The 27,641-nt window shown below is 36.5% G+C and overlaps 1 protein-coding gene across 2 annotated transcripts in view; it reads right to left on the bottom strand.

Annotated features, from left to right (window-relative positions):
• Positions 1-27,641, bottom strand: part of HIVEP2 (HIVEP zinc finger 2) — a 76,873-nt gene that overhangs the window by 21,345 nt on the left and 27,887 nt on the right. The window contains exons 2-3 of one of the 2 annotated variants that reach the window (XM_045544477.1): positions 6,643-6,737; positions 274-318 (exon numbers count right to left, since the gene is read on the bottom strand). The gene's annotated coding sequence lies outside the window, so the exon portion shown is untranslated. Of the gene's footprint in view, positions 1-273; positions 319-6,642; positions 6,741-27,641 lie in introns of those variants that run through there. The other variant, XM_045544478.1, reaches the window with a different exon arrangement.

A 27,641-nucleotide genomic window follows, 5' to 3' on the forward strand; every position in this document is an offset into this window, starting at 1 on the left:
TGTAATATAGTATAACCATATAAATAAATATTTAGAACACATTTTCATAAAATATATAATTAATCATATAATAACATAAAATATAAATATATTTTACAGCTTAAAAACTGATTATTAGAGCTAGCTCAAAGCTATGAGAATCAAGGATTGTCACAAAACTTTGGAAAAGGTAAAAAACATCTAAATAAAACAATGATAAAATCTTCATAATATGAAAAATAAAACATATTTTTAGGACTGTTTAAAAGGACAGTTTAAAAATGAAATGATTACCTGAACGGTTTAGAGTTCTCATGGGCATGATTGTCCTGACGCCTCCTGGGTACAAAATACATGCAGTCAGGAAAAATTGTTCCGTTAAACAATAGCATCTCTATATACAAATTCTATTTTCCAGTTCATTATATATAGGGTTCACAATGTTACATGCCCTAAAACGAGTGCAAGGAACAGCTTCAGAATGCCACACTAAAACAGTAGACCTTATACTGGCACTGCGGCCGAAAATAACTCATAGATAAAATATTATTAAAAACATCATAGTAATATTTTTCAAGATATAAGATTATTATATCAAAATATATAGTTTTTTGACACAATCAGCCTATTTCTAATTCCCTAGATATTAAAAAGTTGAGAATAGTGGGATTTTTTAATTGCACTGATAAGTTTAAACATTTAAAAATATAAATTTCCATCACAGCAAAGTGAAGGAGTCTTCTAAGATGGTGAATGGCTCAGTAAGCCTCGACAACTAAGTAACTTCAATTTTAAGTGAAAATTCTACTTCCTTAAGGGAATGGTCAGTGTAGTACCCAGAGGATTCTCAGAATGTCAATGCTAAATTGTATCAATTATGATGAAAGCCAAGATGTTTCCTTGATAGGCAATGTGGCTGTGTTTATCAAAATAAGAAAACTCATATACTTCCACCCCGAAATTTCATGGAAATATCCTTACAGATGCACCTGCACAAGTGCACAACAATATGTGTATAAGGAACTGCTTACATAGATTACGGCTCACCCATAAAACTGAGCCATTTTAAAAAAATGAAGTACCGCTCTAAGTACCAGGGAATAGTAACATTAAATGCAAGAAAAGCTTATTGCACCCTAGTATTAATATGTATACTGTAATCCTGTTTGTGTAAAGGGAAACAGGTAATAACCAGAAAATTCCTGTGATGATGCCAAGCAGCTTTTAACAGTAGTTAAATGTTGGTAGTAGAACCAGGGAGTCAGAGGATGGGGAGGGAAGGGATTTTTACTTTTCACCTTATGACTTTCTGTAATTTCAATTTCTGTTTATTTTTCTTAACAAAAATACGTTTACCTTTTTAAATAAAGCACTGGTTAATTAAAAAAGAAAGCTATCGTGCAAATGAACTGCAGATTTTCAAACTGAAACTGAAGTACTGGTCTTACTTCCATGGCCAACTGACTCCCTAATGCATTACTCAACTGGGATGATGATGAGAGGATTTGCACCTTGACAAGGGAAAAGCAAATGGGAATTCTCACAGGAACAATAAATCTTTTGGGTGAGAAATCAGTAGTCCCCACATAGTTGTAGCAAGACATCTGTAATCAGAAGTTCTTTCTGCTTATAGCCATGAAGCACAATAGATCTGTAAAGCAGTTGTCAAAAAAAATTAAACAAGGATATTAACTTAGATTTGCTTAAAAGTTTCGGTAGTGGATTTAAGTTTTACCCCACAGTAATTTGCTTAAGCAAAAACTAAAAGAGAAGTGATGGCCTTATAATATTCCAATGCAAATTGACACCTGTCAATTCCAGCCACCACGTGAACAAGAAGAATACATAATGTTGAACCTAAACTGGCTGACTCTTGTGTTTAATTAACCAAATATTTAAGGTTCATGTAGACACAACCTCTGTCAGACTTTTCGGGGTGCATAACACCCTCTAAAAGGTAAGTATAGCACACTTCCAATTCAAGACAGAAACATGTATGAGTCCTCAATTAAGACTCAGAGCTTGAACTGAATAATTTTTGAGTTACTTGTCAGATTTAATATTTTATCATGGTATTGATCTGTGAATGTGGTTCTATTGCTAATAATAACAATGGCAATGGCTGTCATTCACTATGCATCTTCTCTGTGCTGACAATACTGTTACAGAGTTTCATACATATCTTATTTGACCTTTCTGACAGCCCTATGCTACAGGTATTGTTACATCTATTTCACAGTTGAGAACCATGCTTACAGAGGCCGAGTTTCAGAACCAGAATTCAAATCCAACGCTGGCTGACCTCCGAGCCTAGGAGGACTTACTCCACTCTCCATTAAGTTTTATCACAACTTAAAATAACATATGTTCAATAATATCCTCCCCTAAATATTTTCATTTAATTTCAATATTTGAAATGCCTAAACTTTTAATGGTTCAAGGAGAATATATATGAGCTTTGTATGTTTGTAGTATAGAAAATGAGCCCAAATGCCATTTAAATAATATTCAAAATATGTATGTTAAAGTATTAAGGAGAACAGCTTCTTGTGAGCACATGATAAATTCTCATGACAAACTGTTTTCCTTTGTTCTTTGAAAATCATTACTTTTGTTTATTTTATTTTATTTTTTTAGGATAGAGTCTCTCTGTGTTGCCTAGGCTGAACTCAAACTCCTGGGCTCAAGGGATCCTTCCACCTCAGCCTTCCAAGTAGCTCTCAAGCCACTGTGCACAGCTTGAAAATTATTACTTTAAGGAAAATAAAAACCTCACAAGTGAAAATTCAGTATGTATCATTTCCCATCTTTTGGTTGACACAGAATATATAATTTTGCTTAAAATATAAACTTCAAATTAAATAAGTACAGAAAATTTTATAACAAACAAAACTGGAATAGTATATTTAATAAAATATGAAATAAAATATAATGTTTTCATTTATACTATCTCATTGCTAAATCAGACATGTTTAAGTTTTACGGTTTACAGTAATAAGTTAAAACCATTCTTATTCACTAAGGACATATCACACAATAGATACAAAAATAAAATTCAAAGACAATAATAGTTTGCTATCAGAGAATACACTAAAAGATGAAGAAAACTGACGTACATAAAATTCAAAAGCAGATATCTAATGGTCAAAACTTATCTAGAACATTAAGTTAATTGTTGGGTTTAATTTTTAAGAGAAGGAGGCAAAACAAAAAAAATCATACCTACCATTTTATTAAAGAAATAAAAATCAGTTTTTTGCTAAGTTTAACATAGGATCATTCTATATTCCAACAGCACTTATGATCTAGAAAGCTTTTTTTTTAAGGGACACAGTCTCTCTCTGTCACCCAGGCTGCCAGGCTGGTCTAGAATTTGGAACTTGGCCTTAAGTGATCCTTTCACCTCACAGAAAGGTTTTAAGATTTAAAACACATTAACTCAGTTACGCAAATAAGCTTCTGTCAAGAAAATCTCTTCCTTTTAAATTTCTAAGACAAGCCTACATAAGATGCCCCACCATTTTATCAGGAAACTGGATAATACTCACACCATCCTTTCTACTTCTAGGTTGTTGAGAAAGAGTTTCCATCTTTGTGTCTGAGGTGGAGATCCCAGCAGAACAGGGACCACTTCTGGTCCACATTCCTAGGAACCGTGATGTCTAACTTTTCACTTCAGTGAAAGACTTACTAGGGAATTAGAAATAATTCCTATTTCACGGGAACCTTTTACATTAGATTTTAAACATCTTTAAGGATGCATTATTCTCCCCAATACTATCCTTGGGGAGCCCTTAACTAACTGCTACTCTTAAAATCACTTCCCTTCTTGGAGTTTCTGAGACATATAGAGAAAGGTAGGTGGGAGAGAAAATGAGTGATGGGTCCTCTTGGGAATTTATTGATAATATTCATGAACTATTAAAAAATGTGGACTGCTTGAATTAATCACTTATCTACAGCTACTTTATCCTGGAAACTGAAAAAATTCTGTAATAGAAATCATGTGCATCATAGACCTATTACTGTGCATGGCATGTCTTTCTCTTTAAAATCAGGCAGGATTTGGGAGTGTTCAAAAGTTTCTTTGCTGCTCTACTCAAATGGAGGAAAAGAAATTATTCACTTTTAAAACAATAAGGCTTCCAAAATTTAATTCAAGGTTTGATAGTGACATTTGTCCTTTTTTTTGTTAGGTAACACTTTACTAAGTGACCTAACTATTTCAAAAATGGCATAAATCCTTGAGATTTTGTTTTATTACTAAAATATATGAAAATGCTTACAGATGGGAAAACATTTTTATAAGTATATTACAGAAGGAAATCTACATTAAATAGATCATTAAGCCTAGAAAAATACTTTCTTTGGACCTCATAATATTATTGCAAATCATTAAATGAACTATTGTATATGCCTGTGATTTCAGTTCAATTTTTTCAATATAGATCTACTTAGAGCTATAAAGAACTATAGTAATATGGTTAATTATAGCTACATTATTTCTCTATGATCATGTAGGGTCAATTCATTTTTTGCATTCTCTAATAGCATGTTAAAAATAAATTCCAGTTTTCCCAATCAATTGATACATCAAAAAATGCAACATGAGAGCAATTCTCATATGAAGACAGCTAGTTACCATTTTATTCACTGAGATTTCCTTTTATAGTAACCAAACCCACGCGCAAAGTCATTCTTGGCACCCATTGCCAACAAAGGAGTGGTAATCCAAATACAGTTTCCCATTCACATTTAAAATTTTCCCTAATGGTTTTGAGAGCTATGAAAGGAGTAAGATATTTTACCAGAGAATAAAACTCAAGAGGATATAACTTTGGGGTTTCCTGTGGATGGTGCTACAACCCATAGGAGTCCTCCAGTCAGTACAGACAGGCACTGTCCTGTGGGCTCATAGCATTTTTCAGAGCAGGGTGGTGTTGAAAAAGATACTACCCTCTGCATGGGTATTTCAGTGGTAACGGGATGAAAGGAACTGAAGCGAAAAAGAAAGATGATATTACATGGAAGAGTTGGCATTTTTCCTGAAAGCGTGCCCTCTCCTTTGGCCACTCTTCATAGTCCCACTCAAATAAATTTGGCACCCAGTTAAATAATTTCCTCAGACAGTCCCCAAAAGGAAAAGCACAGAAGCAGCCTGGTGTATAGACCGCCTCAGAGGTCTCTTCAGGATAACAGCTGGGTGGGATTGGCAGGAAGGCAGGCTTGCTCTGCAGAGGAATAAAGGCCTACAGTACCCAGGCTTGTCAATCTAGGATCTTTTGCTTAGAAAAACACTATCTTAGAAAAAAAAAAAACTTTACCTCAGGAAATTAATCATTACTTGAGCGGTGGCAAAAGTCAAGTGAGCATTAAATAATAACATCCTATATAGTAATGGTATAAAAAGACCAGTGACAAACACCACTTCTCTACTTCTAATATTTTAGTAATAAAACATTTTTGAAAATTAAAGTGGTTATTTGGTCTTTTCTGGGGAATTTGGTGGTATTACACTTGTGAACAAAATGTATGTCTTATGATAGTAATTATTGTATGACACTTTAGAAGTGATATCCATATATCTGTTTTTAAAATGCCATAGATCAATTATAAAATATTCTAGGGAATACATGAGCATCTCAGAGCACCGCTGCTGTAACACTGGCCCCGCTACCCACTAGGCCGCTCACTGCCCAACCAGCGCTCAGAGAGGACATGCTCAGAGAGCACCGGATGAGGGAAAAAAAGGATCTACCAAAAAAGCGTGACCAGTGCCAGAGTCCAGCTGAATACAGACTTATTTCCACAGGATGATTTTTAAAAGGCACCTTCCCTGAGAGCCAAGTTCATTATAAATGCTTCTTTTAGTAAAAATCCCCATTAACGACCTAACTTCTCCCTAAAATGAGCAAGTCACCACTCTGAGGAGAATACTGTATATTATATAAACTCCTGCCATGCAATTCAGAGAACTTTTGGAGAAAAGTAAAAATATTGTGATGATCAATCTCTGATTTGATGTATTTAAAATCAAGTTTGATATTTAAAACCTAATGGAAAATGGAACTTTATCCTGCCAAGCAATTCAGAGAACTTTTGGAGCAAAGTAAAAATATTGTGATGATCAATCTCTGATTTGATGTATTTAAAATCAAGTTTGATATTTAAAATCTAATGGAAAACAGAACTTTATTTTTCCATGTGGGCATCATTGCATATATTTGTAGAGTTTGCATACTTAGTTAAGACATTTATGACTTATTTTGATAATAGCTTCTGCTTTTAATATTTTGTCATAAATTTTTAAATAATTTTTTAAAATTATGATTTCACTTTTCTACTGGAATGATTTCTCATTACATAGCAAAAGTTATTAGGATTTACTAAGTAGAATTTCACATAAAAATAAAATTTGCCAGAAAGAAATTCTCTCCAATGAGGCTATTTCAATTAAGGAGGTTATAATTAAAATTGGTCTATTATGAAAAACAAAACAAAACAAAACTCTCACAACACTTTTTCCTCTAAATGGAAAATAGATTGTTTCATTCCTGATTCGATGACAAAGTCAGTTTACATATGAGTTCATGGTAGGCCAAAATAGCTTTTCAAGTTTAGTGTAACAACAATAGAATAAAATAATAAATTTTAGTTATTAACCTGTTATCCTCATATCAAAAAACTGCATCACAACCGTCTTTGACTTCGAAGATGCCAATTCTCCCCACAGGAACTCATGCACGACTTCTGGGAATCTAAAAAAGATGAATAAGAAGATTTAAAAGACGATGACACTTGTAATGAATTTAACAGGCAAGCTTGTTCTACACCCATAGAACCTGCCTTCCTTTAGGAAAGAAAGTTTGAAATTGGATCTCTCAAGAAGCCTTTTTTTTTGGTCAAGAAAGCATTTCCTTTCTTTTAACATAGTTTAAATCTTTTGAATAAATACTTGTATTAAGAGTGAACTGCCTGTAACAGGCAAAGTAGAGGCAATGACAAAAATAATGCTAGAGTTAAAACTTCAAGTATGGAAACTAGAAATTGTGCCATTGCAGTCCATGATACTGTTCTGCTTTCAAGCTGTGATTTCCACAAAACTTCTGGTATATTAGCAACTAAACGTCACAGGATGAAGTCTTAGTAATTCTTTTCTACATTTTATTTTAGCAGTGTTATATTCTGTGCTAAAATTAATTTCTGAAATAGGAATCCCAAACCAGCCAAAGTAAAATCCTGGGACTTCACAAACTCTGGTAAGTAATGAAGAAAGGGACTTTTTCATATTTAGAATTAATATTTATCCAACTATGATCCAAGGAGATACATGGAAAATCAAACCAATTAATCCAAATAGATTTATCAAACATAAGATGGTGTGTCTCCCAGTATAAAAGACCCTCATACCCATAGATGGCTATTATATATTTGTTATCTTTAAAAAAATTGTTCTTTCTTCCTGACAAGTTATTACCAAAACCCTCATAGGAAAAACCAAAGTATTAAGTAAGACATGACAATTATGTGCTTTTCCCCAGCACTACTTCATGTGAGCATTCAAAGTGCATAAAGGAAGAGTTTGCTTTAATTTCCCCCTCTTTTCTGCACACCACTACTGCAGTAGCACAGGACACCCTGTGTACTTTGAGATGTGAATCATTACAAGCAAGTAGGCCCACTCGGTTCCTCAAAAGACACAAAAGGTGCAAAAATAGCTTCTGCAATTGAAGCAAGAATCACGTCAGCAACCAGATGAATGTGGGTGGTCAGATAAGATTCTGTTACTGCAAAGGGCAAATTATTAAGCAAATGCTAGATTGATTTTCTTTTTTAAACTTTGTTCTTCTTGCCTCAAATCAACCATTTGCTGGCACTCAAAACGACACCTGACAAACTACCATTCTCAAAACTGAAAGCTTCATCAACGCCAAAGAATGTGATTAACATTAAAGGAACAGTGGTGGTGTCCCTAAAAAAAAAAAAGACATACATGTCCTATAAGATAATTACCTATATCTATATCTTTAACAAACCAAATATTACCTCTTTTAAAAAAAATCAAAGCGCTTCAAAAAACAAAAACTGTGCCTTAGTACTATGACCTAAGCTAAAGTAAAGCAGGGCATCCCTCAAAAAAAAAAAAAAAGAATAAGTAAATGAGCTATTTTGTACTCTAAGCAAAATGTACCCAAGACATAAATGGGCCAAAATTCTAAAGATATAGCTATTTCCAGGGAACAATAGCTTGCAGGAGTCAGTGACTACCTATGACTGGTAAGCCCACAGTCACTGAACTAAGATGCAAGAAGAAAAAGGAGGCCTTGATTCTCCGTCAGCCAACACCAACATCCACTTCATCTAGAAATCATCATTTCTACCAACAACCTACACAGGCAAAACAGAGCATGTGATGGAGAAACAGTCTCAGTTCTGACTCTGTTTTTCCAGTCTTGCTTTCTGGGACTATGGCTACTGGAAATGGGAAACACTCCTCTCATAACATGCATGTGGATCTGACATTTTAGATGACAGAAGACCCCCCTGGTCACCCAATAAGAGGATTTGAGAATCGGTTCTGTTACATGACTTACAATTCACGTTTGGTTTTCCCTTGAAGAACAAAAAAGAAATGGTAGTCATGCCATATTTAGCTTTTACCTTACAGAAACTTCCAGATAATTAGTGTGATTTTAAAGCAAAGATACAAATGATATGAACGTGAAAGATATCAGTGATTTTGCACAAATTATTTTGTTGCTAACAAGAATCAGTAATGGCCTCTACAAGGGAGGTAATTATTATTATTAAAATGGAAATATGAAGATACCATCTCAGAAAATTATATTTGCATTAATTTTAAGTAAGTTTTTGTGTCCCAGTTTCTCCAACAAAATAAAAATCTTTTGTCAAACAGTTCTTGAGAGTGTATTAGAGTATGACAACTCATGCTTCTGTTCCCTAGAAATCAACAGTTTATGCAGTATGCTATTTTAAAAATGGAATAAAAGAGGAGAGAGACTGACATTTCTTCAACTCTGCTTTTAGGTTATTAGATTCATAAGAAATTACGAGGCCATGAAAACTTAATAATTGATAAAACTAACAAGTTTTTAGAAACAGTGCTAACAAATCTTGTTAAATATCCCCAGGTCATTTAAAATTCATTCCTAAATGTGAGGTGGAAATTATCTTTCACTTTACTAAGTACAGGATGATTTTTCAGTTGACCTGCAGGCTTATGAAAGAGACCCTTGAAAATATTTTCCAATTCTCCATCTCCCTATTTGTAACAAACACATGGAAAGTTTGAGTATTATTGTTTCTACTCTAGTCGTTTCTCAGCTTTTCTACTCTTAGAAGAAAAAAATCCTTGGCACAGGTATTTATTCTTGCACGCTTACAGGTTATTATTATTAAACTAATCAAGGGTCGGGTTGGGCTAATCAAGGTAAATGATAGATAGATAGGTAGATATTTAAAAAAATATCCATTGTTAATTTGATTCTTTTTTCCCATTCTCTAGTCTTCCAAATTACTGTGAAACAAGTTATGGTTCAGTGGTTTAATATGACTCCTGGATGAATCTTGCAAGAGGTTAAGGTTTCATTGGCAAACCTCTCATGCAAATGTAAGCGCCTCCATCACCCTAGGTTTTTCTGAGATTAACACACTAGATCATGATTTTAGGAGAAGAGCTGATAAGGTAAACCCATTACACTTTATATTAGAGTTGTTACAATTAAAAACAATAATTATTTGGTTAAACTCTACATGAAAAAATGGCAAATAGGACCTGGAAACAGATATGAGAGCAATATTTCTCAGTAAAAATAGGAGTGTTTTAAGCATGACATGTTTAAAAGAATGAATATTCCTCTTCACCCACTATAGAAGAGACTCTTTAATTTATAGTAGGAAGTAAAGAAGATTCAAAAGTAGTGGCTAAAGATGGGAGAAGGGCACTGAAAGAAAAACCGATGTTCAAGATATACTCCATCAATTTCACAAGCTCTTTGTAGAGAGGCATCTTTTCCCCTCTACCATAAAAAAGGGCTTTAAATGGGCCTCTTGGTCCACGTTGGAGTGTCCAGAGTGGCAGGACAAGAGGAGGTTGGGAGGTGCTAGAGAAGGCAGGTGAAGGCAGGCACAGGCTGGAACAACACACACACACACACACACACACACACACACACACACACACACACACACACACACATACACACGGACGGACGGACGCACACATTTTGATCAGCATGATGACTATAAGCTTAGATCTTTAGAAACAGTTTTGATATGAAAGTAAAAGTTGAGGTTAGGTTTGGAATGTAAAGAAGAAGAAAAAAATGTTAAAGAGATATGAGTGGCAAAGGGGAAAAGTGGTCATTCTGGGACACGGGGCAATTCATGACCGGCAGAACAATGTAGAAGGCTTTGAAAAGTCGAGGCCCTTTATGGAAAGAGGGACTCCCACAGAGTCCTGCTTTTCACAGTAGGAGACTGGGGCAAATGGAGTCCAAATTAGCCTATTTTGCCATTTTCTGTAGGGTTTTGGTTCCAGAAACTGCCTGTAAAAATGACACCAGAGCTCCCTTTGGACTATTGCTGGTTCTCAGCAAGTAGTTGGTCCAGGAGCACAGAAAAGATACAAAACAAAGCACTGTGTACATTAAAACTACTGAAAAACAAAACAAAACAAAACAAGCCAGTACCTGTGCATTAGTGATTGTATTAATAACAGGCTTCCTTAATGAGGATTTCTGATTATTTTTTGACACTTTGACATTTACTGAATGCCCACTATGTGCCAGATGATGGGTTCAGTGTGCAGAGCACAGAAGAGGAAGACTTGAGCACTGCACTTAAGAGCTCAGAACTTCAAGGTGAGACATTTGTGAACAAATAAGTTCACCAAAGTATTTTTGGTGCTTTTCATAAATATAAACACAGTACAAGGGAGACCACAGAATGGGGATGACCAATCCTATCTAGAAAGTTTAAAAAGGCTTTATAGAGGCAACGACACTAAGTTTTTTCAAGAAAACTATATATGCTAATATGCAAAAGTACACAGTTCTCAATGTTAGTGAAAGAGAAATACATTTTTCAAATGAAACAAAATATAAGACCCTATCATTCCAGTTTCTCTATAGTTGTATATACTTTATTCTAGTATGGTGGAACATTGGTTCATGGAGATGCTTAGAAAATAAGGTGATCTAGTTAATACAGCCTTATGGTTAGGTAAAGACCACAGAGAAAATTATTTTTTGTTTAAACATCTGCTAGTGATTATTTTCAAAAGTACGCTATCCTTTGCCTTGAGTTAATTACAGTCTTCTGAACATAATTTAATCTTTCTGCAATGCCTTCAGAATCATATATAGTGCTTTCTAGTCACCGTTCTGCATCGTGGCTGTACTTGTCTGGTACTGGCCATGCAAACTTCTCTCCACATATGTCCTTAAACACATGTCATGTTTTCTGAGATCAGAGTTATAGCTGAGGTTTGTTTGCTTGATCCCATATTTGACATCAAATAAAACATAAATTTGAATAACTTGTTTTAGGAGCAAATGTATAACTATAAACTTCTATTTAATTGTAGAGCTTATTCTATAAATCAGACAGGGAGTGTTTAGTACTACAACAGAATTTAGAAATCACTGACTCCATCAGGCAACTAACATGAAAAAGGTGAGAACCAGAGAAGTCAAAAGACTTATTTAGAGACCCACAGGTCATTATGGTGCTTGTGGTCTACAGCTTAGGCCTTCAAACTTTCAAGTCAATTATTTTCCACCATCCACACTACTGAAAGTTTATTAATCTGACCCTATTGCAAAAACCGACTGAATGAACATAGCAGTGAAAAAATGAAGAATAAATAATCTTGAGCTTTAAATGAGCAAAGATGTTTATAATCCATACCTTAATTAGTCAAAGAGACAGAAAATAACAGTAACTGAGAACAAAGGCTCCACTGAATTGTTTAACAATTTTTATAGAAAATAAAAATAAATTCAATGAAAATTTTGATTTTTCCCAAATGAATAAATGGTAGCAAAATCAGATGTCAAACTAATCGATTTCTACAAGTAGTATATTATTTAGTATCCAAAGGAAAAATAATGACTGAATTTATAACTAGTTTTCAGCACAAGCTATTTTCTTTTATCAAGTTTCTTAGGCTCTTACAATGAAAATTTTAAAGTAAATATTTTAAGTAGAGTCTATGAGATCATCTTCCTAAATGTAAAGATAGCTCTTTCATTGACAGTCATGAGAGATAAGGCTTTTAGTTCATAACACCAAAATTTCACCTAGAATGCCTATGGTAAAACCATCTCCACAGATACTATTGTTTCTGCTGAATGATGTATGCTTCACTGTTTTTGCAAAAGGGCAGGATGTTTTGTGTAATTAAAAATCATTTTAGTTTTCTCATTTGTGATATCTTTTCCCATTTTTATTTTCATCCCCCTTCCTTTCAGTTCCCTGCATCCTATCCATTAATGTTATTGTGGTAGGTAAATACTTCTTGCCAAGCCATCTTAAATACTCTTTAACTAACTATTTGGAGGAATAGAGATAAAACCAAAGGTTGATTGACTACTATACTCCAGTGAGAACTATGACATAACAAAGTCACAACACTAAAGAATTGTTTTCTCAAGTTTTATCTTTTACAGTACTTATGTTTATTATTTGGTTGCTACAGATATACATAAATAAGGTCATGATTCTTTCTCTAATTTTCCGTTGACTCCTAGGTGTGGCAAGAGTAGCATAAAGAAAAGCCAATGTCGACTTTGGATTATGGAAACAAACAGAACAGAGAAATCAAATCATAAAACATGTATTATATTCATAAGTATTCATAAAACAGACTGACCTTGCCTAGAGAAAATCCACCTCTTAAGGAAGAGCCCCCATGTCAATGAAAATAATACCCAAAGCAATAAGAGCACAGCTGAAAACTTGAATTCCATGCCATGTTGCATGCTACAAATGATTCTCAGAGGTGATGAAAAAAAACTGTCTTCAGTCTCCCTACACTAGGTCTACATACAATGAAGATCCCTCAAAGAAAAATCAAGGCAAGGCCCATGACATATCATATAACCGAACCAGATGGGCCCTATCTACCTCTAATAACTAAGCTGCTGAAAGAATCAGTTCTATTTCCTCTCTTGACAATTTTCCCAGACAGTGGGGAAACTGGCCCATATACCAGTGTAGAGATATATAACCCCAGGAAACCAAAGAACAAATCTTGATTCAACACTGTCCCCAGATCTACGGCACATGGGGTAAGCGGATACTATCCCTCAAGACTTTAGAAATGGACATGAAGTTAGCACACAGCAAATGACCTGAATATCAGTTACAGTCAAAGTTTAAGAAACCATATGATCAAAAATGGCTTGAACAACCAGGTAGGACTAGACAGAGGTAAGTGGTTCAAATTCAAGCCATGCTTTACCCAAATGAAGTAACCGGCTTTATAATGACCTGAGCTACCTGGTTATTCAGTTACCTCCTTGCCACTTTGATAACTCTGAACGGCATTCAAATTTTCAGCCTCATCTTGGAATATATCATTGCCTACAAAGTTTAAGGCTAGAAAAAGATTCAAGTTTCAAGCAGGTATTTATAAGATCCTATTGGGCAAATTATGTCAGGCAAATTCCAGAATTCCATCTGTTGACCCATTCACTCAGCCAAATTACATTTTTCCCAAAGCTCATATACTAATGTAATGAAATAAAATATTACTGGAATGCAAATTTCATATTCATTTTAGTTTGAATCCAGACATTATTTTCTCATTTACCAAAAAAAGTCCCCACATATATATAATTTAAATCAATTTCAATGGCACTTACCAAGTACAAATTAACAATAGTATGCATGTGTACAATTTAAGACAAATAAAACAAGATTCCTGCTTTCAAAGAGCTTCCTGTCTAGTACGTAAGAAAAATATATCAAGAACAAATTGTAAGAGCAAAAGAGGCATAACATGGTATTATGAGTGTACAGAGACAAGAGATTCCTTCGGAATGCCGCATTTAAGAGACACTATCTTAGGTCTTGAAAGAAGGCTTGGCTTTGGCATGTCCAGATGCACAGTAAAGGCATTTAATGTGAATTTATCATTGTGCCATAGACAAGGCGAAGGGCTCCTGGAGCCACAGTCTGTGTGACCAAACATTAGGCAGGCTGAGCTGACGAAAGCTGGAGCTGAGAAGGCCAGGTGGGGGCAGAGGTAAAGGAACTTCAGTTGGTAGACACTGAGAGCCATCAGTGCTTCTGAGAAGACAATTGCCACAATCATAGAGACACTGTAGAAAGCTGAAACTTACACACCATCTCTTCCCATCCCTTTTCAGGCAAACTTTTGCAAATGTGTAGCTGGAAAAAGAATCAAGATTGAGAGGAAGTTTGTTTTAAGACGAGGGAGACTTGGAGCAAAGGAGGAAAAAGATACAAGTGATAAGATAACGGAAGAGACTCTTGAAAAAGTGGGAAAGAAAAAGGAGCTCAAAAGCGTAGATGAAAGGATTAGTTCCAGAGCAAAGAATCGAAACTTTTCTGTTTTAGACTGGAGGGAAGGAAGAAATAATGAAGCAAAAGAACCTTCTAGATAGACACAAAAGCCCCTGAGTTATCAGTGCTCATAAACAGCCTTAGGAGGAACACTGTTTCTGATTGGGCCATTCAAAAAGAGTATCTTGCATCAGAATATATGCAAAATTTATCTGAGTTGAAAAATATATCCAAATAATTTAATAATATATCTCAAAGTTTATCTTTTTATTTTATAATAAATTCTGAAGATGATGAATTATAAGCCACTATGAACAGTAGATTTAAGACATTTAAAAAAAATTTATGTTTCTCATAAATCTGTATTAACTACCTAGAGCAGAATATTGCAATAGGCATGCTGTGTTTCACTGTATAGGCATTTAGGAAATATTTACGGATGACCTGAATATTCACTTTTTATAGTGTCATTAGTGACTGAGGTGATTTTTTTCAGCATATTTATCAATAATTTATGGAAAAAAATAGAGATAATTCTGTGCCACATTTTTTCCCTAACTCAATGATTACCAAAATATGCACTGTTTGATACAGGCAAGGTAAGATGTCTATTCTAGCCTATTTAGAAATTAAAAAGGAGTTGTGTGGTTTATAATTTCTAATTGTCTACTTGAAATGAAGAGGCATGGGAAAAATTTATCTGGTCTTCAAATCAGGAAGAATTTTATTTTCACTTAAAATTAGCTCTATAGGCACTACATTTTAGGCCTTCATTGTGTCCCTCTTTGGCTTGGTTGATAGAAAGCTGAGATCTAAATTTGAGGCCTTCCTCTAGGAAGTATCTAGGTTGTCTAAGCATGTGTCTTGGTCACTAACATCATTTATAGCTTCAAGTACTGTTTCTACTTTTGTTTCCCATCATCTCATACTCACAATTAATCATACATACACACATACCCATCTCAATCATGGGAAATATTACAAAAGACATAATAAATGTAGCTAGGAACTGTTTTCGAAATTGAATCTATTTCTATATTTCAATAGTGTCTGGGCAGCACAACTGTGAAGACTAATTGGTTCCAGGTATAAAAAGTAATGGAAACTCTCTGAATATATGCTTTTTCCTTTAGCCTTCAAGTTTACTGATTCCAAAAGAAGAAAAGATTTCGTAAATTCAACAGAAAAAGTACGTTTAACACAACTCAATAGAAACACTAATTATTTTTCCTACTTAAGGAATTGCGTATGAATAATATGGAAATAATATGGTCAAATTATATTATCTTTGAGCCATGGTCAAATTTCCAGCCACTGTCAAAGCTCAGCAGCAGACAGGGTAAATGTATCTGACATATTCTTGGACGTGGTCAACTTACACTGGCAAATCCTACATACAAATCCTGTACACTGTACTGAAAGGGTTGGATGAAGGTTTTGTATTTGTTGACCATCCATGGGGTTAATAAAACCAGATTTAGAAACATGTACTTTAATAAGTTTTGAATCCATTTGATCAGAAAGCATTACAAGTCTCAAATTAATCTCTACTTTTAAGGTAAAGCATCAAATATCCTAAGTGCTACTAAAATTTTAAACAATGAATTAAAGAGCCTGAAACCACTTTCAGTGTCATTTTGATTAACCAATTAAATGTGATCTAATTTGATCTTTCTTTTCAAATAAATCTAAATACTAGAGAGTGTGTGTTTGGAATTCATAATTTGGTTTCAGTCAACATTGGCCAATATCTAATATAGGCATATTGACTTAATTTCTGTATTTTCACACCCATGTAAACAATTTGAAGAACACAATTTAAACAATGCAATCAGAAATTATTCACCTTGAAAGAATTATAATACAATAAAAAATGCAAATGGTCTCAATTCACACAATATTCAGTGATTCCTCCTTTATTGATGTTATTTGGAATGTCACTTTCATTCGTTCTCATATTTCACTAAAGGGAAAAGAATTTGCTTAAAAAAATCCCACCTTATTAAGAATTCTTTGTTAACACAGATTCTCATCAGAACAAACAAAAGTAGAGAAAAATAAGCAGAAAACAAATAAGACAATAAAAACACAGAAAAGATTACAAAATTAAATGTTTTCTCATATTGTTTAATTTCTATCAGGTTTGCTCTGGTTTCATTGACGACCTTAGATAAGGTATCAGAATTTTATTGCAGCATCTGCTCTCTGATTTTAACATGGGTATAAATTATTTGAACAAATAGTAACAGGAGGGGGCTACGAAATCATTACAGTAGTACAGTATGGACTGCAGTTAATTTTATGCAGTTATGATTTAATACTGCATCTTTACCTTTGTTTACATTTCTCACTACTTTAGATGGTACCATGGACAGTCTGTGCGCATAAATTTTGATACACTTTAACTTTTAGTAATAGATTTGTGTATATTTCATTGTAGTAAATGAGAAAATAGGTTAGTATTTACATGTATTTTATGCACTCATGACATACATTTTTCATAATTATTTTTTTATATTTCTAAGCTATGCAGTTTGTGGGTTTTTCAAATTGTTAAAAATCTCCAAAAAATTTTCCAACATATTTACTGGGAAAAATTCACATACACATGGACCCATGCAGTTCAAATCCATGGCATTCAAAGGAAAACCATATTTTATGGTTAATCAAGGTCAGCCAAAACCTTCTGTACACATCAGTCAGCAAACTTGTATTCATTTTATTCATTAAATAGAAATCACTTCAGCATCAACCTAACACTTAAAAGGTCTAGGTGGCAATTTTTTTATATTTAGGTTTTTAGGAATTAATTAAACTTCATCTATACAAGTGTATCCAAATTGAACTCAAATCTTTAATTCTAAATTATTTCATGATGCTTTCCTACATGAAACAAAGAAAATAATTGTAACTCATCGAAAATAACAAGTCTGAAATACTTTTCTCAAGGAGACAGTGATTAGGACTTTAAGCTAATATGGGTACAAGTCATTTAGATAGTGAATGGTGACAATATCACCCAAAACTGTAAACAAAGTGCTATTCTTCTAGAATAACAGTTTTCCCATAGTGTACCTATGTGCTTGGTGTGCCCAAACAGTATGTACAGTAGACCCCCTTAGGGAAGGGAAAGCAGTTTCCCTTTCTGTGGCTTCAGTTACCCATGGTCAACCACGGTCTCAGAATAGGTGAGTACAGTACAATAGCTATTCTGAGAGTGAGAGAGAGACCACATTCACATAACTTTTACTAGTGTACATTGTTATAATTGTTCTATTTTATTATTAGTTATTGTATTGCATCTCTTACTGTGCCTAATTTTTGAGACAGGGTCTCATTCTGTCACCCAGGCTGGAATGCAGTGGTGTGATCATAGCTCACTGTAACCTTCAACTCCTGGGCTCAAGCAATCCTGCTGCCTTAGTCTCCCAAGTAATTAGGCTTACAGGCAAATGCCACTGCGCTTAGCTAATTTTTAAATTTTTTGTAGAGATGGGGTCTCACTATGTTGCTCAGGCTGGTCTCAAACTCTTGACCTCAAGTGATCCTCCCACCTTAGCCTCTCAAAGTGCTGGGATTATAGGCATGAGCCACCATGACTGGTCACTGTGCCTAATTTATAAATTAAACTTTATCACAGGTATGTATATATAGAAAAAACATACTGTATATAGGAATCAGTACTATCTGTGGTTTCAGGTATTGACTGGGAGTCTTGGAATGTATCCCCCATGGATAAGCACAGACTACTGTACGCATATATTTAGAAAGTCCTTCTCTTTGCAACTATCATAGCAATTTTATGTCAAGAAAGGGTATTATAAATAATTCTGACTTGGCCTTCTAGGTAACAGTAGCTAGTGGCTGTCAAACATGAAGGAAGATTTTATTCCTGAAAAGTCGTGAGAAATTCTCTCTCCCTTTGATTTGTGTGGTGAGGAAAGGAAGTCAGGAATTTCTTTTGTCATTGTTACTACCATGAAGGGAGACAGCCTGATAGCACATCTGATATTCAGAGGGGACAGAGTCAAAGAACCCCAACAAAAGAAACCAGATCTTAAAGGCTTCACAAGTCTCTGGATCAAGCTTTGGCTGTACGCACACTGCCCTGAACTACTGTGGATCACGAACCAATAATGTTTCCATTTTTGCTTTAGATAGTTTGAGTCAAGTTCCCTGTTCCTTGCTGTCAATGATATTATACAAATGCTATGATTACAACACCTTGGATAAAACAGATGAGGTTGGTTGGTTGTTTCTCTTCTCCTAGATCCACCTGCATGCCCATGAAGATGGCATGCAGCCAAGGAATAGCAAGGTTTACAGTCTTTCACCTGGATTGCAATTTTCTGCCTGCCTCTCTCGAGATGAGAAGCAATTCTGCTCCGACTAGTCAGGGACAAGGGTGACCCTGTGATGTCAGGGTTGGGGTGGTCAAGTACATAGACTCTGGAGTTAAGAGAGAACTGGATCTCAATCCTAATGCACCATTCCCCAGCGATGAGATCCAGGTTACATTACTAACTTTCCTAACATCTGTTTCCTTGTTATAAAAGGGGATGATAATAGTTCTTATGCCAGATGTTTGTATTAAATGAGATGCCACATGTAACTCATTCAGGACAATACCTGGCACTTGTAAAATGTCATAAAGTGTTAGCATTCTTATTTATGTACTAGCAGAATTAAATTTCCAGCAGCTATAAATATAGGCAACCATTATATTTACAAAAGTAGGTACTTGAATTTTATTATTTGAGCTACAAGAATAGGAAGTGTATCTAATTAGTTGAAAATAGTTACTTGATTTTGCATGTATGGGAGCACATGCGAATTGTACATTTACATCTGTATATTTTGTCTCAATGGTGGTACAACTTAAAGCATAAAATATTGAAAAGGCAAACTGTTCCTACCGTATTTCATAAACTAAAAACTACTAAATAGAATATCAATGTTGTAAGAATTTCTGTTTTGGGGTTTGCTTTTGTTTTTGTTTTATGACAGAATGACTAGCCATAAAATGTAACTCATTTCGTGGCCTCTCAGCAGGAAAGTGTCGTTCTTGTCCTAAGTGTAGCCCAGGAGGAGCACAGTACTGGTACCACGGTACCACCTAAGTATCCCTAAAAATGGGAATATGAATCTTTTTTAGGGAGAGCCATTCCTCTGAGAGAGGCTAAACCACTAAGAAAATGAGAAAGAAAGCATTAGGCACCATCACCTTTTCTTGGAAGAACTGAATATTTATCCTGCTATTTATTTTTCAATAATGACTGAAATTTAGTGACTTTCTGGTCATCACTGGGCAGCTTCAACATCAAAGAATTAGTTGAAAAAAACACCTGCTGAAAGCATTTTTTTCCTCAAACATTACTGAAGTCCCAAATATCAGAATTCTGTCAACTAACTTCTATGATGCAACCTGAAATGGTAATTAAAGTTCAAGGTTGGTAGAACACCAAACTAGTGACATAGAAAAGCAGGGAAGCCTCTGGGCTAAGCTCCAGCTAGTCAGCAAAAACAGTCCCTCTGCAGTCTAGCAAGGAATGCTACGTCAGCACTAGGCCCACGACAGAGACCCAGCATCACTGATTAGTTTGAAATTTTCCTTGCTCACGTGTGTATGCAAATCCACCTGTAACTTAATGCCAATGAGTAACAGAGTCTTCTCAAATCAGGGTCAAATTGCTAAAGGCAATTTTTATCCCAGGATGTTGAAAACCTTATTTTTGCCTAAGAACTTTCCCAAGAACTTAGATTAAGCTGCAAATATTTTCCCTTTATTTCAGACTTAGTGTCTGGCTACAGCACGGCTGAGTGGCAGCAAAAAACACTGAAAATGTCTGGATTTGACTGGTGTGAAAAAACCGTCTTAATCATTCACAAATATCTGAGGAATTAAACCTAGGAAGAGAGCATCAGCACATCCAGCCGCTGAAGTGTGTCTCCATTCCTGCGAATATTTGATACTTACCAACGTTCAATTAACATCTGTGATATGATATCAGTCACTGTTAACACTTATTAAGCACCTCTGCTTCTACTACGTGAAGTGCAGAATTCAAGTTTAATAAGGTGGGACTGTGACTGCTAGATGGCATCTTCACTTGATTTATGCTTCTCTATGAAACAGCTGATTCTTTTCCAAGCTAATCACCTGAAGTTTCTAAGTGTTTGGCCTTCATTTTTATATACGCCCAATATGCTCAGAAATAAGGCATGCATGACTAATGATAAATAAATTTATATGTGAAAATTTATAAAAGAATCTATTTTCTACTGAAGAGTAATAGGTATCTTTTTGATGAGAATGATTTAATTTTGTTACGAATGATTAAAATTTAAAACCAGAAGATAAAAGCTTAGAAATAACTTCCTTTTAATATTCTGAGGGATGGTAAGCAGAAGAAAAAGGGAGAATTTGGGAGATTTAGGAGGAATCCCCCCAAATGCACAAAAAGTATTTATCTCTATGGAAATCATTCAAAGAACTGGTTCTATTTTCTAAAAACTGAACATATCCTTCTGCTCTGATATGGAGTGTTTCTCCCTGGGCCGGTCCAAGTGCCTCAGAAAAGTTGTGTTCTAAACCAGACAACAGCTTTAGAAGCACCATAATTTTATCTTTTGTTGTTTGTGATGCTAATGAGTAAATAATGGCATTGCTTGACAAAGATGTTACATAACGATAATTAGGTAAAACCTCTACATTTTGCCTAGACTGAATACTGCAAGAGTTACCTCACTGTAAGGCATGGAGAATACGTCGCACTCAGAGCCTGCACTGGAAAGATGCCAGCACCAGCACACCTTAAAATACTTTATTTCACTGCATTCTTGCTTGAGAAGGTTAGATGAGGCCAAAGGTCACTGAGACAGTGAATGCCAGGGACAGGATTCTAAGCTGATTCTCTTTTACTCTAGAACTCCTAATACTTCCTCTGACATGGCCCCTCTGGGTTAGCACACTACTTCAGCTCTCCTGGTTATATACCCTTGGATAAGTCACTCACACTTAGTGGGCCTTGGTTTCTCCATCTGTAAAGTGGACACAATAATTCCTGCCCTGCTACCTTCCTTGGTTATTGTAAGAACTAAATGAATTTCCATATATGAAAATAACATTAAATGAAAATCACTAGATCATCGTAAGACACAAAAGTTAAATAACGGCTTTTCTCAGTCACAGTTTTATAGATGTCCCCATCACAGGCCTTCTGTATCATGACTTAAGTTCTAACTTGGGGTTTTGATTTTTCAAGGATCTGGGGACTCATAGGGTTTATTCCTATTATCCTTAAGTTTAAGTATATCCTCCTCCCTGAAGCTTTCCACAAGTCCTCATCTGTGATCCCACAAAACAGACATCTACTCACGGTTCTATCACACTGTGCCATGTTTACCTCTCAGATTAGAGTGTGAGGTCCCTTAGAGGCAGGGATTCTGTCTGTATTTGTGGATGTACTACTAGCTGCTGTACAAACAAAATCCAAAATCCATAAGGGCTCATTCACAACAGCAGCCTAAAACATGTCCTGATAGATGAATGGCTCCACTCAGGGAGAATTAAAAAACCCAGTCTCCTTCAAACTAATGGCTTCACCAGCTGCACCAAGGATTCCAAGACTACCATGATTACCTGCCTCAAGCTGGCAAAAGGGAGGAAGCACAGAGAGTCCCCCAGGGGAGGGTTTTGGGAGTCAGGTGATGAAGTTGCACACAGGACTTCCCCACACACTCCATTCACTAGAACTCGGCCACATGGCTCATCTAACTGCAGCAGGGCCTGGGAAATGCAGGCCAACCGCGAGCCCAGGAAGGACAGGACACAGCTTCAGCGAACAGCCAGCCAGTCACTGCCACACTCATATGAGAAATTCAAAAGACGCTTCCTGATATATGAATGGACCAACTAGTACATCCAATTCTTGGTCATGAATTAATCAAGGGGGACGAAATAAAAATATTATATGTAAACCATGCTCACACATCTAGTTCACTTAATTTCACAAATCACTGCTTGCCTTGTTTTTCCTAATACACTCTGACCCAATTTGAAGGATGAAAAATGACACTGCCAAAAGAAAAAATAAAAGTGTCATAAGAAAAGCTTAAAGTTTCTAAAAAAGAATCACCCCCTAATAAGGGAATATCACAGAGAAGGGAGAATCATAACCAAAGACAAAATTTACTAGCAATACATAAAAAAAGATAAAGAACCTGACAGTCTATGTGCTGTGCAATGTACTTCAGAATTTTACATTTTTATAATATTAAGAGGTAGAGCCTTGTCATGTTTCTGTAGCTAAGCTAGACTTTACATCATAAAATGCTGATTTGGACGCTTTAGTATCTAAGTTGTTTTAAAATTAATTGAGTTTAAAGACATCAAATGAATAGATCAAAAAAGACATTTAAATTTCTTATTTTAAATAGTAACTAAGTACACCAAGAAAGAATGCATGGTCTTTTAAAGGCTTCATATTAAACTTTGTAGTACGTAAAGTTCTTTTAAAATGTCTACATTTGACCAGGTCAAGATTGCTAGTGTACTTAGTTCCTACTAAAAGAAATCCATCAAGTGTAAATTTAAACTCCGATGGGGAAGTAAGTGCATATGCCAGTATTTCATCATCACCTGGAAGTTTGAGGTGACGAAATGCTCCAACCCAGAGGAGCTCTTTACTTTAGTGGAATTTGCTTCACCACATAAGCTCTCAAAATGGGTTTATTTCTGCTATTTTTCTGACTATATTTTAAAAGAGAAATGACATAGGTTTCGCAGATGCTGGTGAAATAATTACAGTTGCATAGGCAAGGCATATAATTAGTTGAAGAAGAGGGTTAAAAAAAGACTTCACCTACACTATGTGGGTACAAAGACTTAGGATTAACTGTGAAGCAACTGCTGTCTGTATCTTTCACAGCTATAACCAAAATTGAGGCCAAAAAAAATCCCACTGTATATATAAACACACACACACACACACACTCTTTCACATAGCTCAGGACACAAAGAGAAGACATACTCCCTAAACTCAAGGGATCACAGATGCTTACACTGAAAATACACTCAGTAGTTACATGCACTCCAAAGTGTGCAGCAGAAATCAGGATGGAGCAAAAACAGGAGAGAGAACAATGAAGTGATTCCTCCCTTCCTATATTTGAGGGCCATCATACATTCCCGAGACACAGAGAGGTGACCTCTCTTCTTTGGCATCGCTGCTCCTTTTTGCAGCCCTGACTCCTGAGGCCCCCCTCGGGGAGCAAGGAATGACCTGGAAAGGAATGAAATTTTCTTATTTTCATATGAATCTGTTGAACTTGTGAGGGTTTCAATTTCTAAGCTGAAAGAGCTGGTAAGCATGAATACCGAAAGCTACTTTTACCTGTTGTCATAATCTCCTTTACTTTAAGATGTTACAAGCAAGTTCATGATGATACAGCACAGCGAACTTCAGTTCAAACTTTAACAGCACGTGGAAGCACAACCGCCAGATTATTTTTATCAACATGTATAAATTTTCATTGGAAGAATTTGCTCACAGCTTAAACAATCACATCTTAGTGATGAAGAGCTCAAGGGACTTGTGAATAATTATAAATGAATACTATGCATGACTGTGGCCCAGCCAATGCCACTCAATTTCAGAAAATGTTACACCAGTACTGAAGCAGATTGACTGTCCCACAACGGCAGTGGGTGGGAGGTGGTTTGGAACCAGGTATGAATGATAATAGGTTCGCGCTGTCCTGATCTAGGTTGATACCAGGAAAACTTTTAGAACATCAAGGTTCACAACTCTGGTCCCTTCCAGGGACAGGCAGATAATGAAACTGTGTGACGTGCAGTGGCTTGGTGAAGACAAGAGGGAGGGTGAGTGTCCAAGAACCAACTAAAGACTGAACGTCCTGCCTTCACGTGAATCTAAATGAAGAAAAAACTATGAAGAAAAAATATGCCAAGCATATAAATCTGGAGGTCCTGAGAGGGTCATACCCCTGCCCGGAGGAACAAATGGACACCATATTTCTCTCAACTGACCTTGCCTATGTATTAAGCAAAAGTAAGAATTAAAAATTGTTCTCTGACATGAGGTGGGCTATAGACACTCCAGTGAAATAGGAGTCCACAGTCACAAGACATGGTCACTGACAGTGGGGCAAGGCCGACATCCTTCTAGGCCATCAGGGCAGCCGAATGAGAGCATGTGCCTGCGGATAAGACCCTTCCACCTCAGCTGGAGGAATTCCCACAGGAAAAATGCTAGGTAATTATTCTGAATAGGCTTTAAAAAGATGAATGGAGAATATCAGTCCTTTGAATTGGACTACGCAGAGCATGGCCACCAACATTTTAACCCTTTTTCAATGAAATAAATAAATAACAAAGAAACCCATATAATCAACAAAATCCCCCAACACTGCACTAATAGAATGCTGCTTAACGCAATGCTAGATGGTGATGTACAGTTCAAGATGAACTGTACACAACACGTGTGCCAGGTAAAGGAGGGAGAAGATGGCCGCAAGCAGAGCACTAAGAACACGGGCTGGCAAGACCAGCCAACCTCCTTAGGGGCGCAGAGAGCATGGCGCATGACCCGGGCCACTTCTAGCCAGCCTGTGCACACAGGAACAGCCTGTGCTCCCCACGGAGCGAAAGGGAAGAAAGTAACACCAACATTTCCTTCTCAAGTGGCTCCCCAACTGCTCCCTGCCCCCTGACATTCCAGCCAGCCTCAGAGAGCATAATGAGAAGAAGCCAGATCTCCCCCCACCTGACTCAGGAAACTTTTACATAGGGCTTGCATGCGTGCTCATGTCCTTTCTCTCTCTCTCTCTCTCTCTCTCTCTGTGTGTGTGTGTGGGTGGGTGGAGAAGAGAAGCAGAGAGGCAAAGAGCTCCTTGTCTTCGTTGTTCCTCTGCAGAGCTTACCAAGTAGACCCGAGTTTTACAGGAAGAAAGCATCCACTTGTCTTTGACGGAGGAGCTTATTCAGAAAATAGACACAGCATGGGAACAGTTTTTAGGGCAGGTCGGAGAAGCATGAACGTCTCCTGACCTACCTCTACATTCTTTCTCATCAACTTTTTGAGCTCATTTTTAGGCACACCGGAGCTCTTCTCACTGTACATAGATTTGATTTTATTCTGACATTTACAAAGGACCCAAGAGGAATTTGGGAAGGGCTTATGAAACACCAATGTGCAGGGCGCTAAGACCCTCGCCATTCATTCATTTAACAAATATTTATTGAGCATATATCATGTTTTAGGTGCTGTGCCTGGTGCTGGGTCTACAGTGGGGAATCAAATAGACATGATCTCTGCCCTAGAGAAATTCTGTCTAGTGGACAGCCCTCCCATCACAGGTTAGAGCTACTATTTTCAACTTGCATATATCTCGATATATCTGCACATTAACTAACACCTTCATTTTAAAAGCAGCATTTTTTATTTCATCATCAATACCAATACCTGCTGGGTATTACTACACCTACTGGGTTTACTGCCCTGAAGATATGCTCTGCTCCCACTGCACTGTCAGTATCCCCAATATACTCAATAGATTTGGGAAAAATAAGATATAGAATGATTTGTGTTGTCAAGTGGCTTACAATCTCCTTTCAGAGACAAAATATTTACATAAAACTTTTTTTTTTTTTTCTGAGCCAGGGTCTGGCTCTGCTGCTCAGGCTGGAGTGCAGTGGTGCAATCACAGCTCACTCCAGCCTCCAACTCCCAGGGCTCAAGCAATCCTCTTGCCTCAGTTTCTCATGTAGCTGGGACTGCAAGTATGCATCATCACGCCTGGCTAATTTTTATTAGAGATGAGGTCTCGATATGTTGCCCAGGCTGGTCTTGAATTCCTGGCCTCAAGTGATTCTCTGGCCTCAGCTTCCCGAAGTGCTGGGATTACAGGTGTGAGCCACCATGCTGGCCCCACATGAAACTTTAACAGTAGAAAGTACCACAATTCATGCAAGTATTCCATAAATAAGGCGATCACAAAATTTATTATCTAACCTATAACACTTTCCAGAGCAAAGGGAGGGGGGAGCTATTAATATTTAATAGTGGGACCATTTCTGACAACCAGAACCTAAGGTTGCTTTTTTCATAAATCTCTTTTTTTTGGGGGGGTGGGAGGGTGAATTATCCAATTTAAAAATTACATTTAGTTCCTTCCTCAAATAAATATTTATGGACTATTTACTACATTCAAGGAATAATGATAGGCTTTTCCAGAGGTAGGCTTTGAGGAGGAACTTACAAAGATAAATAAGACAGACTGCTTAACCTCATAATTTATTCTCACAGAAGAAAGACATAAAAATAGCTAACACTTTCTGAACACGTGACAATCCTGTGCTATATATATTATCTTATTTAATCACCAAAACAACCCTCGGAGATAAGTGGTATTACTCCCATTTTATAGATGAGGTTTATGTAGCTTAAGGAACTGACCTGTTTCAGGGTCACATGGGTTTTAAGTAAGGAGCTAACACTGGAACCAGGCACATGCCACTGTAATACCCAGGCTCTTACTCTGACAAGTACTACAAGAATAGTTTAAAGGAGGGAAACATGTATTTCTGGTTGGAGCAACCAAGGATGACTCAACCGAAGATAGTGATATTAGATACAGCCCTTGAAAGATCGAGTTAGAAGGATTTTAAAAGGCAGAGCTGAAAGAGGGTGGCAAGCCCAGGGAGGAACAGGTACCAGGAGCCCAGAGCTGGGAAAGACCAAATGGTGGGCAAGGAGGAGTCATCTTGGCCAGTACTTCACAGTTTTGTGTAGAGGACCTGGAAGACAGGTCAGCTAAAGCCAACTTTCCCTTTGTGTTTAACTTAAGCAAACATGAAACTCAATTTGCATGCCCTGAGTATACTCCATAGTTGTTTGCATTGAGGCCAGTTACTGCTTCCAGATCAAGATGTCCTGTAGACAGAGTGTTTCACACGGCTGCACTGAAGCGGGTCTGTGTACCACCCAAAGACAGGCAGGGTGCCTACTTGTGGCTGGATACAGTCCTGGGAAAGTCTCTGCAAGTTGAAATGCTGTAAACCAATCTTATTTTTTGTCCACAGAAAC

The sequence above is a fragment of the Lemur catta genome, chromosome 2 (assembly GCF_020740605.2).
Source record: "Lemur catta isolate mLemCat1 chromosome 2, mLemCat1.pri, whole genome shotgun sequence".
Taxonomy (NCBI): Eukaryota; Metazoa; Chordata; class Mammalia; order Primates; family Lemuridae; genus Lemur; species Lemur catta.